The sequence below is a fragment of the Haemaphysalis longicornis genome, unplaced genomic scaffold (assembly GCF_048455015.1).
Source record: "Haemaphysalis longicornis isolate Haplotype H1 unplaced genomic scaffold, Haemaphysalis longicornis Haplotype H1 scaffold_12, whole genome shotgun sequence".
Classification (NCBI taxonomy): Eukaryota; Metazoa; Arthropoda; class Arachnida; order Ixodida; family Ixodidae; genus Haemaphysalis; species Haemaphysalis longicornis.
The window spans coordinates 74639713-74653175 of NW_027526225.1; positions in this window are offsets into that span (position 1 = coordinate 74639713).

The window sequence follows — 13463 nt, forward strand, 5'->3', positions numbered from 1 at the left end:
ACAGTACGATACACATCGCCGGGCACAGAGACCTGGCTTGCTGAAGAATATTGCTGAATGTGACACACAGGCTATCGATAATGTCGCCGCCAATGCACATGCGCAGGGGTTGTCCTGCCATTTTGCGCCACGCTGTCTGAGGACCACTGAGCTCTCCTCATGAGTTCAGAATTTAATGCGACTCACGCCCTATGAACCGCGTCGGTTTGAGTTGCAAATCCCAGTAAATTCCCTTCGTGGGTATTTTAACATGAGGGTTTTGTGTTCGGGTACACCGAGATCTCACTCTCGTCATATTCGTCACGGAAGTGACGTCGCAAGAAGGAGGAGGAGGAATCAACGTTTATTGAGCCCAAAACGAAATCGGTGGTGCACGCTGGCACCAGACGGGGTGGTTCCCTCCCATCGCTCAAGGGGTTGGGGATTGCGGGGGTTGTGGGGAAAGAGAGGAGGGGGGGTCTTGAGTTCTGTACACTCTGCCAAGATGTGCGGCTGGGTGCCCCTCTCTCTTTTGCAAAACGGACAGAGAGTATAGTGTTCCGCGGGGTACATGCGGTTCATCAGTACGGGATGCGCAAGCATCCCGTACTGATGAACCGCATGTACCCCTCGGAACACTATACGCTCTACCACAACATATGACTAGCACAACATATGAGCTAGCCGTAAAGACAGCACGCCGCAAAACAGCACCAACATAACATTTTGTAATGGAAGAGCGCAGGGAAAAAACATCACGCGACAACACAGAAAAGCGACAAAACGTGTGTGATAACAATGATGCAGATTGACTGTGGCCAGAAGCGGTTTGGCTGGTTAGGTTAAAATTAGTCTGTTTGGTTTTAACCAACCAGTAAATCTCTGTCGCTCACTGATAATTCACCGTCACTGTTAATCGATAATAGTAACTCTGGCTAGTTAGTGAATGGAAACTGTGTCACCGGTTGGGTCAAATCTAGGGGTACTGCTCTCTCACACCGGAACAACGCCAGCGAGGGCAGCTATCCTGCATGGGCTCATCCTGTAATGTTCTTTGTCCAAGCAGGCCGAACCGCGTCTGCTCATTGTATTGTCTGAGAGACCCTAGCTAGTCACTGAGTGGAAACGGTTTGGCTGGTTGGGCGAAAACTAAGACTGACTAATAGCATGCAAGTTCTCGGCGACGACGGGACTCCATTTTAACCGTCACACTTCTGGCGTGCTGTTTTGTGCTTGTGCAGTTTTGACACTTTACTATTCTGCCGCTTCTGTTTTGACGTTTTGCTTTTGGGTCGCAGTGCTGTTTTGTCACGCTTAACAGAACAACATGCTGTTTTGCACATACAAAAGAAAGGTAAGGAAAGACGCGCTTTGCTTTGAACACACATGCCTTTATCTCATAAACCGCATATCGGAATACATTCAGATCGTTTGCAGATGCGTTTGCTTAGTGCGCAAAAATTTGTCGCATGGGTTGGTTGTTTGTTTGCGATTAGACTTTTGAATGTTCGACGATCTATTTGACGCACGTTCGGCGATCATGATGAAAAAACAACCAGCGCAAGAACGACGAGCACGAGGAGGGCTACAAACACAGCGCTGCACTCACAAATTGAATTTTTTAATTAAAAAAGTAAACATACCGACACAAAACAGCGCGAATTTCAAAACAGTTCGATTGAGAAGGGATCATTACGCAAGCCTGCATTTCGTCAAGTCACACGTTCTGCAAGATAACAGACTTCGCTTTTGTACAACGTCACAGAAGGTTCGGCTTAGACAAGTTTCAAACTTTTTAGACATATAAAAAGCAATAGCCGCCCGGTTGAGCAAAACCAGCCCGGCAAATATAAATGTAAAAGCAATTTTACATATCTAAAAATTGTGAAGCTTGTATAAGCCAACCATCTGCGACATTGCACAAAAGCGAAGTCTGCAATCTTGAAGAACGCGTTGGTTGACGAGTTGTAAGCTTGCATTCTGATCGCTTCTTGAATTGAACTATTTAGACACGCGTGGTGTTTTTTGTATATACGTTTACTGTTTTCAATAAAACATTCACTTGTGAGCGCTGCACTGTGTTTGTAGCTTTCCTCGTCCTCGTCTTTCTTGCGCTGGTTTTTTTTTTTTTTTTATGAACCCGCACCAAATCGGCCAACTCGCCATCAAGGTACTTTCGGCGAAGTTTGGCTTAACTTTAACGCAGTTTTGAGGCCCGAAAGCTTCCACGCTTCGCTCAGGTGCCTTTAGTAAGATATGTAGAAGTTCATTTTTCTTAAGTCATATTGTTTACTGCAAAATGTTCTTCGGGTCCATTCTCCGCATTATGTTTCTAAACAAGGGTGACTTCGTACTTTTATAATGGTTTAGGTGATTACGTTTCAATTTTCCAAGGTATAAAGGTAAACATAATCCAAGGTAAAGGTAAACATATTCCAAGTAGATCCAAGGTATAAAGTTAAACATATCCCTGTGGTCTGGTCCTCCGAATTATGGTGGCCATTGTCCTGACGTCTGGCCCACAAAATATGCACTGTTCTTCCCAATAATCCTCCGATAGCATGTGCTATACTGTCTGCGTATGCTGCAGTTTACCTGGTAAAGGCAGCGACAGTTGGGTATGGGGCTGTTTAGGCTTAATATATTACTTTGAGGCTTGCATCTTTAGCTGGTGCCGACTGCTTTACGCGCAATTACACCTCAAAACTACTGATTCCTGGCGCATCCTTGAAGTAGGTATGTTCTACGTAAAAAGAACAGCCGCCACAACAACCTCTCGTGCTCCAGTGCTTGCAGTGTGCGGAGGCACTAGTGAATTCCGCTGCTATTCTGAAAACCAAGGTTTAAATCGCATCGTTTACCTTCTCATTATGCACCCTTCACAGCGGCGGCGATTTCCTTGACCTGAGAACTGCAGCAACGATGGTTTTTCGCAAAATGGGGCCCTTAAGAAGGCTTTCCAGTTAACCTACTTTTTTAAAGCAAACTTGTCTACCTTCACCAGCCGATGGCTCTTTCGCGGCGTGCGGGACAATAAACCGGTGGAGGCGGCGGTGGAGGCGGTACAGGGGGATGTTTAACTTACAGAGCACGCTCTGATGACACAGCTAATTTACCCAGCGTTCCCGGCGCGGAGGGGCCAGCTCGCTGGCGGGCGCGCCGGCATACAGCTTTTTCGTCTGCTTTAGCGACGGTTGTTTTGGGTCTGTTTTGTCGCAGCGTGGTATCCATTGCGCGCTTGATTCGTAAGGCTTGAATAACTTCTTTGGCAGCACCTGCAGGGTTACCCGGACCCGACGGATTTAAGTGATAGTACGGCAGAGATACGTGAAGGATTGGTTTGCAGTGCGGGAATACAAAATGTAGAGGCAACATAAAGACATCTGGCCGATAGAGCAAAGCTACTTTTGAGCACTGCTTGCCACGATGGGACTCCGTTTTCTAAATTGATGAAAATCAATTCGGTTGTGCTTTAAGAGGTAGTACAAAAGGCGGGGGAGCAATTGGTCCTGATAAATAGCGATTATAAAAGTTCTCTCTGCTTTCTCCTGATTCTCAAACTTACTAAACTAACTAGTTTAAATAGGTATAAATGCGAATCATTAAGCTCACATGTCGAATTATTTCCGTGGCTGCGCTTGTGTCCGGTGGTGGTGTATCCCCGAGCTAGCACATCAGGATGGCTAGGTTCCACTGTCCGACCATTAAAAGAATGCTCCTCTCCGTTTTCTCGTACTTCCGACTCATGACAGGCCTAAGGCGGCGGCTTCCACCGTTCCAGCCATGCCGTGTCCGACTCTGCTGCTTTCGGGACGCCGCCCCAGCAAATTCCAAGGAACGGCTGGCAGAGTCTCTCCTTTCACACTTTGTACAGCCACGTGTGTGAATCCAAGTTACCTTGCTTAGGCAATTGTTGAGGGTGTCGTTTAAAGCTTCGCTTTCCAACCACCTTCACAGCGTGCGTTGGAGACAATTTTTTACGCTTTCGCACCAGCAAAGATGATGAGCAGAGAGAGAGAATAAATAAACGTTTAATAGAACAAACGGTGGTGGTGGAGTCGTCGTCCGGTGGGTTGAGTTCGCCTCGTCCAGGTACCTTTGGGCTTTGGCTACAGTCCTCGCACAGGTGACCACAGAGATCTGGTGCGGGGGGCCGTCCAAGAGAGAGTTTTAGCAAAGCGTCGAGCGCACGCTAACCCTGCCACGGCAGATTACGGGAACACGAATGCGGATGTGCGCCTCTCATGTGAGGTCGGGTCTCAGCAGGAGCAAATGCGAGGGCTCTGCGAGGCATAGGCGACCGTCCCGCCGAACTAATGCGCATTCGCCCCGGTGGGTCGCGTCACCCGCCACCATTGCGTTAGCGTCCGCTATTTGCTATGCTAAAACTCGCTAATGGCTAAGGTGACGCCTGATCACAGTCACACCATACCTACTTTGACATAATAAGGCAGGGTACAAAAAGTGGCATAGTGCGGGATCTATATGATTTACATGTAGCCGTGGTCTACATGATTAGTAAATGATATGCCTCTTAAGATGGCCTCCATCAGGGCTGAGCCCAAGTTTTCAGCCTTGCCGCTGTTTTGCCGTAGGTTAAACGCTTCCCCTTCCATTAAAGCTTGCAACAACAGCTTTACCTTCCTGGCTAGCGACATGCCGGCAAAAGTTAGCAAATACACAGGAGGACAAGTAAATGGCCCCATGGTGCCTTGTAAGAAGGAGATCTGTTTGGCTCCCTAATAGTTTTTTCCTCTTTTTCGTCCTTAAATAATGCAATATAAATTTGATCATGGACATACCCAACATTTCAATAGTAGATTTGCCCATTACAAAAGAAAAACGAGAGGAAGGTGAGAAAGAAGGACTAGCCCGTCGGCGACATGGATACCACAATGCGCGAGCTGCTAAGACAGCCGAAGTCACATCTTCTGCCAGAGAAGCAACCACTTGCGGATACCTACCAAGTCACGCACGTAAGTCTGCTCATGGTGCTTTTGTACGTGACGCAGGCAGTACGTCGAGTGCTGGTGCTCGCCCCAATGGCTCGCCAGGCGAGAGTCATCCAAGAGTACTCCGCGCCGAGGAGTAATACTACGACGCCAAGGAAGAAACGATGGAACCAGACTTCGGCAAAGAGATCACCATTGGGGAGACCGCAGACGCCGGTGAGAAGAGGGAGCCCAAGCAACAGCCTGGAGCCATCGCGGCCGGACAGGGTAGAGTTCCCGCACACGTCGCAAGCAGGAACTGCGGCTTCTCCAGAATGAACGGGCAGAACGAACGAAAGCTGCGTCCACGACAAGCTGCAATGCGTGGGAGGTAACCAGGACTACTAATGTATGCAGCTGCAGCCTGGAGAACGCGAAAGGCGATGGATGGTTTCTCAACGACATCGCCGCGCGCAGCTCCAACCGCGGATTGCAGCTCGTCTACAGGCTGGTGAGCAAGTGCGCCTTTTGCACCTCCCATATGCTGTCCCACTGCCCCGACATCAGGGACAGCCTCAGGCGTGCAGTCACCGTCAACGCGGGAGCTGAAGCGCTGAGCGTCTACCTCAACACCACAGGCGACGGTAGCGCTGGGTCCGTTCAACTCTTCGAGAACGCCCGGCTAATACGAGGGGTGGCGGCACCGTGGTTCGGGTGCTCGAGTCTCGCCCTAGTGCAATCTCGACAGGCGGTGTGTGACTGAGTCTTTCCCTGACCTTTCGCGAAAAACGCATGATAGTGCCGCAGAACTACGGTTATTGCTTCAAACTTGAAGAATCATACATATAGCCGGAGAGGAACATTGCAATACGAAAGATTACGTTATCTTAAAAAATTTTAATCTGTCTGGGTAACAACGCATTATTTGGGAGTGTATTCTCAAACCAGAAAAAATAACTTCGGCACCAAATGTTTCACCCGAGTCTGATGAGCCCTAACAAATAAATCTTTGTGTTAATCTTCGGGTTTCTTTCAAAGCCGTGCGCGACGTAATAAATATATGCGTACAGCCAAGTTGAAGTTACACCTCAGATTTGAACCGCACAGACAACAGCCGGTACTCAAAGAATGGTCCAAAAATGAAATCATTGAAGCATCAACAGCCGGAATGAAGAAACCTGTACGGAATTTCAAAATCGGAAGAAAGGCTATCATTAAGTAGTTGTCACAGCAGTAGGGAACACATCCAGATAACACGGTGCAGAGCATCACTGTACATAATGAACTTGGAACAGTTATATAAGTAACGTACGAGACGATAGACGAGTGTCCATAGGAAGAATGGGAAGTCTATATTACGAAGGGTGTCGACAAGGGGAACAATCTCCCTGTAGGTATTGCACATTTTTAGACAAAATGTAACGACAGGATATTTGACAGAAGTGGGGCGACAGCAAATGAGAACAATTCAACAACTTGAGATTTGCGGGTAGCATCGTCTTGTTGAGTGATTGTCGAAACGAACTGCAAAAATAGTTGAGGACATCTGCTCAGGAAGAGTTCTGGAATTGAAGGGAAACAGTATCAAGTCGATAGTACGCAGATAGCATCTCCTTCAGCCGTAGCAATTAATTACAATAAAACGGGAGGAAATATGCCTTGTCCAAGTTCGGTGCTCCTATCGAAACCACGGAAAGAATATTAGCTGTAGAATTTCTAAAGGATGCGGATCAGGTTACGAAAATTTTGAAGGAGAAACAGTGCGCTACTTTTATAACAAACGGAAAAGCATACCGCCGGCTCGTACTACCGGTGAAGATTTGCGGGGCAGAATCGTGAGTATGGGCCAAGCCCCTCGAAAGGGCTCTGATATTTTCTTAGAGAGCCATGGAAGCACGAATGATGTCTATTACGCTTAACAATATGAATCCAGGTATGAGTTTTGCTTTTATGTCTTCATCAAGGACATTGGCGGTTCGGAGGTGGCGGTGCTTGGCGCGTCATTGGTACTTTTACAAGGCCTTGCTGCCAAGAGGTCGATGAGCTGTCTGAGCAGGCACTATGGCGACTTTCGACAGTGCCCTGTAGGCCATCGCACAACCTTAAGTTTAATTGGCGTAGGAGAGCGGCGTACTCCGCCGCATGCTTGTGGATTGCGCTTGGTGTGTACTGAGTCGAACATTAGGCTTGTCTTTATTTTCAATCCTATGCCTAGCTGTGCCTAGCTGTGTGAGATAACATTTGGTGCCTGGTGTACCATGGCGACCGCTTTTTTGTCGGAGTTAATTCTCGTAGACAGGTTCCCCCCAGTAATGGTATTGCTTGACCTGCGAGGAGTCACGATCCTTTATTGGGCCTGTTCAGTGGATACTGCCGAGCCAAGTTGGGCCCTTGATTCCGATTTGTGTGATGCAATGATCATATCCCAAATCACACGCGATACTGGCCCACGTGATGTCGAGTGACACTCAGAGAAAGGACAAGCCTGGAAATGCGGCCCTGTGCTGTCACCGGTGCGAGTTGGGACGGCTGGGTCATTTAGGAGTGCGAGGTTTGCATTGCTTTATGATGTTGCGTGCGTCTTAGCATCTGCTGCTGTTATGCGTGCACGGACAGATTTGGTAGGTCATATTAAGTTTCACCAGCACAAGGAGTTCGAGATTCGAGCTTGATGGAAAGCTCTCTGTAGGTTTTTTTCTATGCTAAATACACTGATCAATGGCGCAGACATAAACGGAAAAAAATACGAACGTGAAGGCTGTCTGGAAACTTTCTACTTATTTCGAGGGACCAAATATAAAAGAAAATCATAAAACGTTGTACACTTGGCTTCATGACACAGAAAATAAAGGCAAAAAGCAAAACAAAAAGTATGCTTTCCTCGCGAAGAAACACAAGACCTTTGAACTTTGAACAAGGGATAAAGTATCTGATTACCATGAAGGGCCCCAGGTCTATTTTAAGGGGTAAGCCCTTTAGGGGCCATCGGCGTCCCATGTCGTCGTCGTAAGCGTCGTCTGACGTAGTCACGGCACTGAAACACCGGGCAACTCGCTTATGCCTCGCCCTAAAACGTAACGCGCACTAACAGAACGCCGTGACCCTAGTTTACGCCTAGTGCAGGAGCGCTTCTTACGCGTACTACTGAAACACCGAGAGCCTCGTTTACGCCTCGCGCTAGAGAGCTTCGTGCTTCAAAGAAAAGATACTTTGGCACCAAAGCTCTGTACCTCTACACGGAACGGTTCTATCTCCATTCGCAAAAACGCCAAGGCGCCAAGAATACACTTGTACACTGCATGCATCGCCCCAGGTTTCACGTTAGTGGAGATTCCCGAACTTCGCTTATGGCAATAATGGGGAAGTCGAGTGCATTCTTGGGAAGTCAACCAGGGCAGTGCTTTGTGTCACAACACCTGCTGTGTCAAGAGAATGAATCAGCAACCCACCAAATGAAGTTGCGCATTCCTTTCAACGAAATAAAAACACGAGCAAGGCTTATACCGAATACAGATAGCGCCACAGTTCTCCTTTCTTTAACCTTAATTTCTGGTAGTACCGGTCGATGCCCGGGTGGGTCCCTTCACTACAGGCACCATTAGGTATAACACCTGCTCAGTTATTTTTCACTCTCCACAAATAGCTAGCTCACCGTGAAATTGTACACAAAGAGAAACTTCTGCCGGCTGTCAATACATTGGCTCCTTCCGAAAGCATGTGGTAATGAGAAACGGTTGGAACTCGTGTTTTATTGATATGATACCAGTAGGAATTGTGCCAAGCTGGTGCGTTCAAACGAGTGGACATTTGTATAGGTAACATTCATCCAGTCGCATTTTTCAATCAGTAATGCAGATATCGGCTATTCCCTAGGTCCACCAAATACACATATCTGCAGAATGCAGTTGAATATCGGCACCGTTGAGGGAGATAACCAGAAATTACGGAAACACAATTTAATAGTTTACGTCTGTCACGGTTGGAGCTTCGGGTAATTCCGCCTTATCGTGTGCTCTCGAAATTGCAAGTCCCCAGAGATAGCAGTTTTTGCTGGGCTTACGAGTCAGTCGACGAGTGTATCGCTCACTTGAGTTTACAGGTGCAGATAATATGGAATCCCACGACAGGCGCGTGGGCCAGATATTCCCAACAGATGCCCAGTGCAGGAATATTCAAGGAAATTCCACGTCCGTAGGTGTGTCAGTAAAACTCCCACTCGCCTTTTGATGCGCGTGTGAGGACAGTATCGTTAAATTGGTTTTTGGAGAACTGTACGGGCGGCATTTGGACATTTAAAAAAATGGATATATCAAAGGGCAATATAAGAGGAATCTGTAAAATCACGAAATTTTCCCGAAATTCTGATCCTCCCCATTTGGTAGTTATTACAGAAAAATATTTTAAAACAGTGTTTTGGTACGTGCATAAGTTACATGTAACAAGAAAACCAAATTAAATATCTCAGCTGGCCTGCGGTAAACAAGAAATATTTGAAAGAAATTTGAGTGTTTTTACTCTCTCCCAGGTATAATTAAAAAATAATCAGCATGTTCGAGTTCCAAGACATCAAAATTTGCTCACAAAATATGAAGTAGTTTGAACCATCAGTTTGGCGAGGCGTTGCCATCCGCTGTTAGGCCTTTTCGGCTCGTCAGACGTGTCATTTAAAAAAATAATTTTGTGGAGTAACATCCGTAAATTTAGCTTTTCGGATTTATATTTGTAACCATTGTCAACAAAAACCAGCGAGATATCTATATCTCTAACGCGGATATTGAGGAATATCCCAAAACACAAAATATGCTCCAAAATGCCGATTTGCACCATTGGTGGTGGTTAGGAGAAAACCAAAAAAGCACTTTTTAGAGATTCGTAAGACCTACATATATCCACAAAAGCACTGGAAACTTTACCAGGTTGAGTGGGGTTATCACAAATTTCTGTGCACTACCACTTTTCGCTGTTACTTCTGGAATTTTCAAAAAATTGTCCTTATGGAGTTCCTATGCGATGACTTAAATGTGCTCACAATGCTGCTTCGCTGCTTCTACGAGGGGCAGCAACGTACTTTGCTGCTTCTACGACTGGCATGCTAATTTTACTAAAGAAGTCCTCAGTGTGCGTCTTTAACGCAGGTTTTTAAGCCGAAAATTGCAACGCGTTTACTAGCCCACATACATTCCCTTCCGAGTCAGCAAAACAGCTCCTGGTGCAAATGAAAATACTTACAAATGTAATATCTGATTGTAACACGGCCATTCAAAAGTTTCCGTAGGCCAATTATCGCAGGCAGGGAACAAAAATTATGATTGATTGATTGTAGCGTTTAACCCGCCGATGCAACGTAGGCCTTTAGGCGCGGCCTAGTGGAGCGCTGCGGATTAATTGTGACCTCCTGGAAATTTTACGCGCGCTGAAATCTCGTACACGCGGGCAATTTTTCTCTTTTCGCCTCCATCAGAAAAGTGTCCACTGTGGGCGGGTATCGAACCCGCGACCTTGTGCTCAGTAGCCCAACACCTTAGCCAATGGGCTACCGTGGCGGGTAACCTAAATTGTCCACCTGCACACACCAAAATCCCCGGTAGAACCCGCATGGAATTCGGCGCACGCTGCCCGGGAGGGTAACGAGGCCGTCCTCATATGTCGAGGGTTTATATCCGAGCCGGGGCAACCGCGTTCCCCTACCATAGTACCAAATCCGCGAGAGACGGAATGGTCTCACATCGAGAAATCAGCATGCTCTAGCGCCTCTTCCACAGAAAACTCCCGTCAGCCAACGTGCTGATCACAACCGCACAAGAGCACTTGTGACGACTCCTCCAAACCCAACTGCTTTGCACACCGAGCCACACTCAACCTCATTCACCCTCGCTCTTACCCTTCACCGAACAGCAAAGCCTGCGGAGGCCTTGCGACTGTTCACGACATTATATGGGGATGCTTCGAAGACCCTTTCCCACATTTCCTCCAATGAGCACTGGCAAAAGGCACTGGCGAGCTCAGAGCAGGAGATCCAAGTCTGCCGAGACACTAGATCCGCCAACGTCATCGCCGGTAGAAACTGGCAGCCACGACAGCCTTCTAACTGCGCAAAGCTCAAATAAAGTAATTTGCGTCTCTTTTAAGGGCGCAGACCTTTGTCTCGCGTTCGTAGACTGAGCCGCGTGGCCTTCGTCGTACCCGAGCGAACGATGATTGGACCGAAGAGTGTAACAAAAAGCGAACGATGAAAGAGAGCAAAGGAGGAGAGTGCCGCGAAATCGAATGTGAAAGGTGGTTCTCCGTGGGGGCGCGAGCCAACGGTCTCCGATTGTGTGCGGTCGGGGAGAAGAGGGGACAGAATGCTGTCCCCGCACGAGGCGCTCGACCGTGCTACACTTCGCAAAAACGATGAATGGGGCGTGCGCGTGACTATTATGTGCGTTCGCTTAAGACACATTTCGCGTTCCCTTCCCGAGACGAGACACTCTTCGCGCCGCCGACACAGAGGCTCATCATCACTGCGTATACAGAACCCTGGAGTGAGTGCTGCCTCAGCGCACTGCTGCTGCGCCGAAATATCGCCTTAGGGAGTATCTTAATTGCCAGCCATTTTTTAATCGTCAGCCATGGCGTGTGGAATTATGCATCAATCAGATGCGCACAATGCCGGGTATTCTCTAAAGGATATATACAGTTAAATATGGGTGTAATGAACTTGTAAGAAATTGCCGAATTTAACGAAGTTTTTCACTTCCCAATTCCTACCGCCATAAAATCCCATACGTGTGCGACCTCTATGTAACGAAGGCGTTGCGGCGGTTAACCTCGATATAACGAACTCGGTAAGCTGCTCATAATTGTTTTTGGAATTTATTGAAAAATGGGCCGGAGGAATGCACTAATTTACTGAATACTTGCACTACTTTAGAGAGCCAGCAGCTATGAAAACGTCCAGAATTGCCAAGAACAATATTCGTCCAGTCGATGACGATGACAGGAGCGGCTAGTGCCATCTCATGTCACTTGTTTGAATGGGAAATGAGGGGTTCATCGAATTAGGATGGAACTAAAGGTAGGCCGCCAAGAAAGCCAGGGAAAGCAAAGGGAAGAACGTGGTAGGTCATTTATTATCCTTCAAACAAATCATTTTTTGAAAGAAAGGAAGTGGAGGAAAACATGCTCGCCCGCTGGAATGCGAACCTATATGTATATATATATATATATATATATATATATATATATATATATATATACTAAAATAAACGTCGGCAGTCAAGAAAACCTCAGAAACCAAAGGGGAGTATGCGGGAGGTGATAGAAACAGATAAAAAATGTTTTGAGACAGGAAGCGGTTACAAAATGCCCGCCAGGTGGGATTCGAACCCACGACCTCCAGAATAACGGTTTGGAGCGATGACCACTACTCTACGGGCGGGGCGGTTTCCCCAAACACTTTCTCGGGTATTTATCTGTAGGTATTTTTTGTATCCTGCACTTGGGGGTGGTAGCCAGACCCACTCGGAATACTCGGGGTGAAGGGGAACTTCTTTTTAACCCCCGGGCCGTGGCTCGAGTGTCTACACATGTCGAGAGTGGTCGACCAGTGTTGAACCCTCTTAAGCTCCCCATGGCACCAAGACTGCCAGAACCCACGAACCCTCGCTATGCATGTAGCGAATCAGAGTAGGAAATGAGGAGCGCGTTGAACTGAGACAGAAATGAGGGTTGGCCGTAAAGAAAACCTCGGAAAGCAAAGGGGAGTATGCGGTAGGTCATAGAAACGGATGGAGAATTTTTTTAGACTAAAAGAAGGTGAAAAAAAAATGCCCGCCGGGTGGGATCGGAACCCGCGACCTCCAGAATACCGTTCTGGTGCTATGACCACTAGGCTACCGGCTGGACTGTTTCTCCACCACTTTCTCGGGTATTTATGTGAAGGTATTTTTTTGTTTCCTGCAATTGGGGGTGGTCATCATCGGCGTCATACCGTTTGTCTCACTCAGGGAGGCGCAATGTGATATATATATATATATATATATATATATATATATATATATATATATATATATATATATATATACACAAGCTTGATGTCCTAAGAGTCATTATACATGGACAAATAGTAACAGTTGAATGGGGGACTGAAAACGTACAGCGCACGCGGGGACGCCGCAGAGCACCTGAAGGAGGCGAGGCGAAGGAAATCGAAAGGCACTGCCCGAGAGAAATTCATTTAGCCTTTTGTGCATTGGAACCAGGGTGAAACGGTCTCCGGGTAGGAAAGGGGGACATCAAAGAAAAATACTGCAATGCTGATAGCAGCAGATTGCTTTTTACAAGCCCAGACCGTGTATTTTTTGAGATTCATCGATTGCTTGTCCTCTAGCTTGGGAAGCTCGTTTGAGACCGATCCCCATCTGACATGAGCGCAAGGCTCTTGTTGTGTAAGTACAATAATCTTGAAAGAGGGTAATGGTCTGAGAGAGGGTAATGGTCGAGAACCCGGAGAGGGGAAAAGGTATCCACATGTGCATGTAAAGAGACCAGCAGGGGAGCTTTGGTATACCA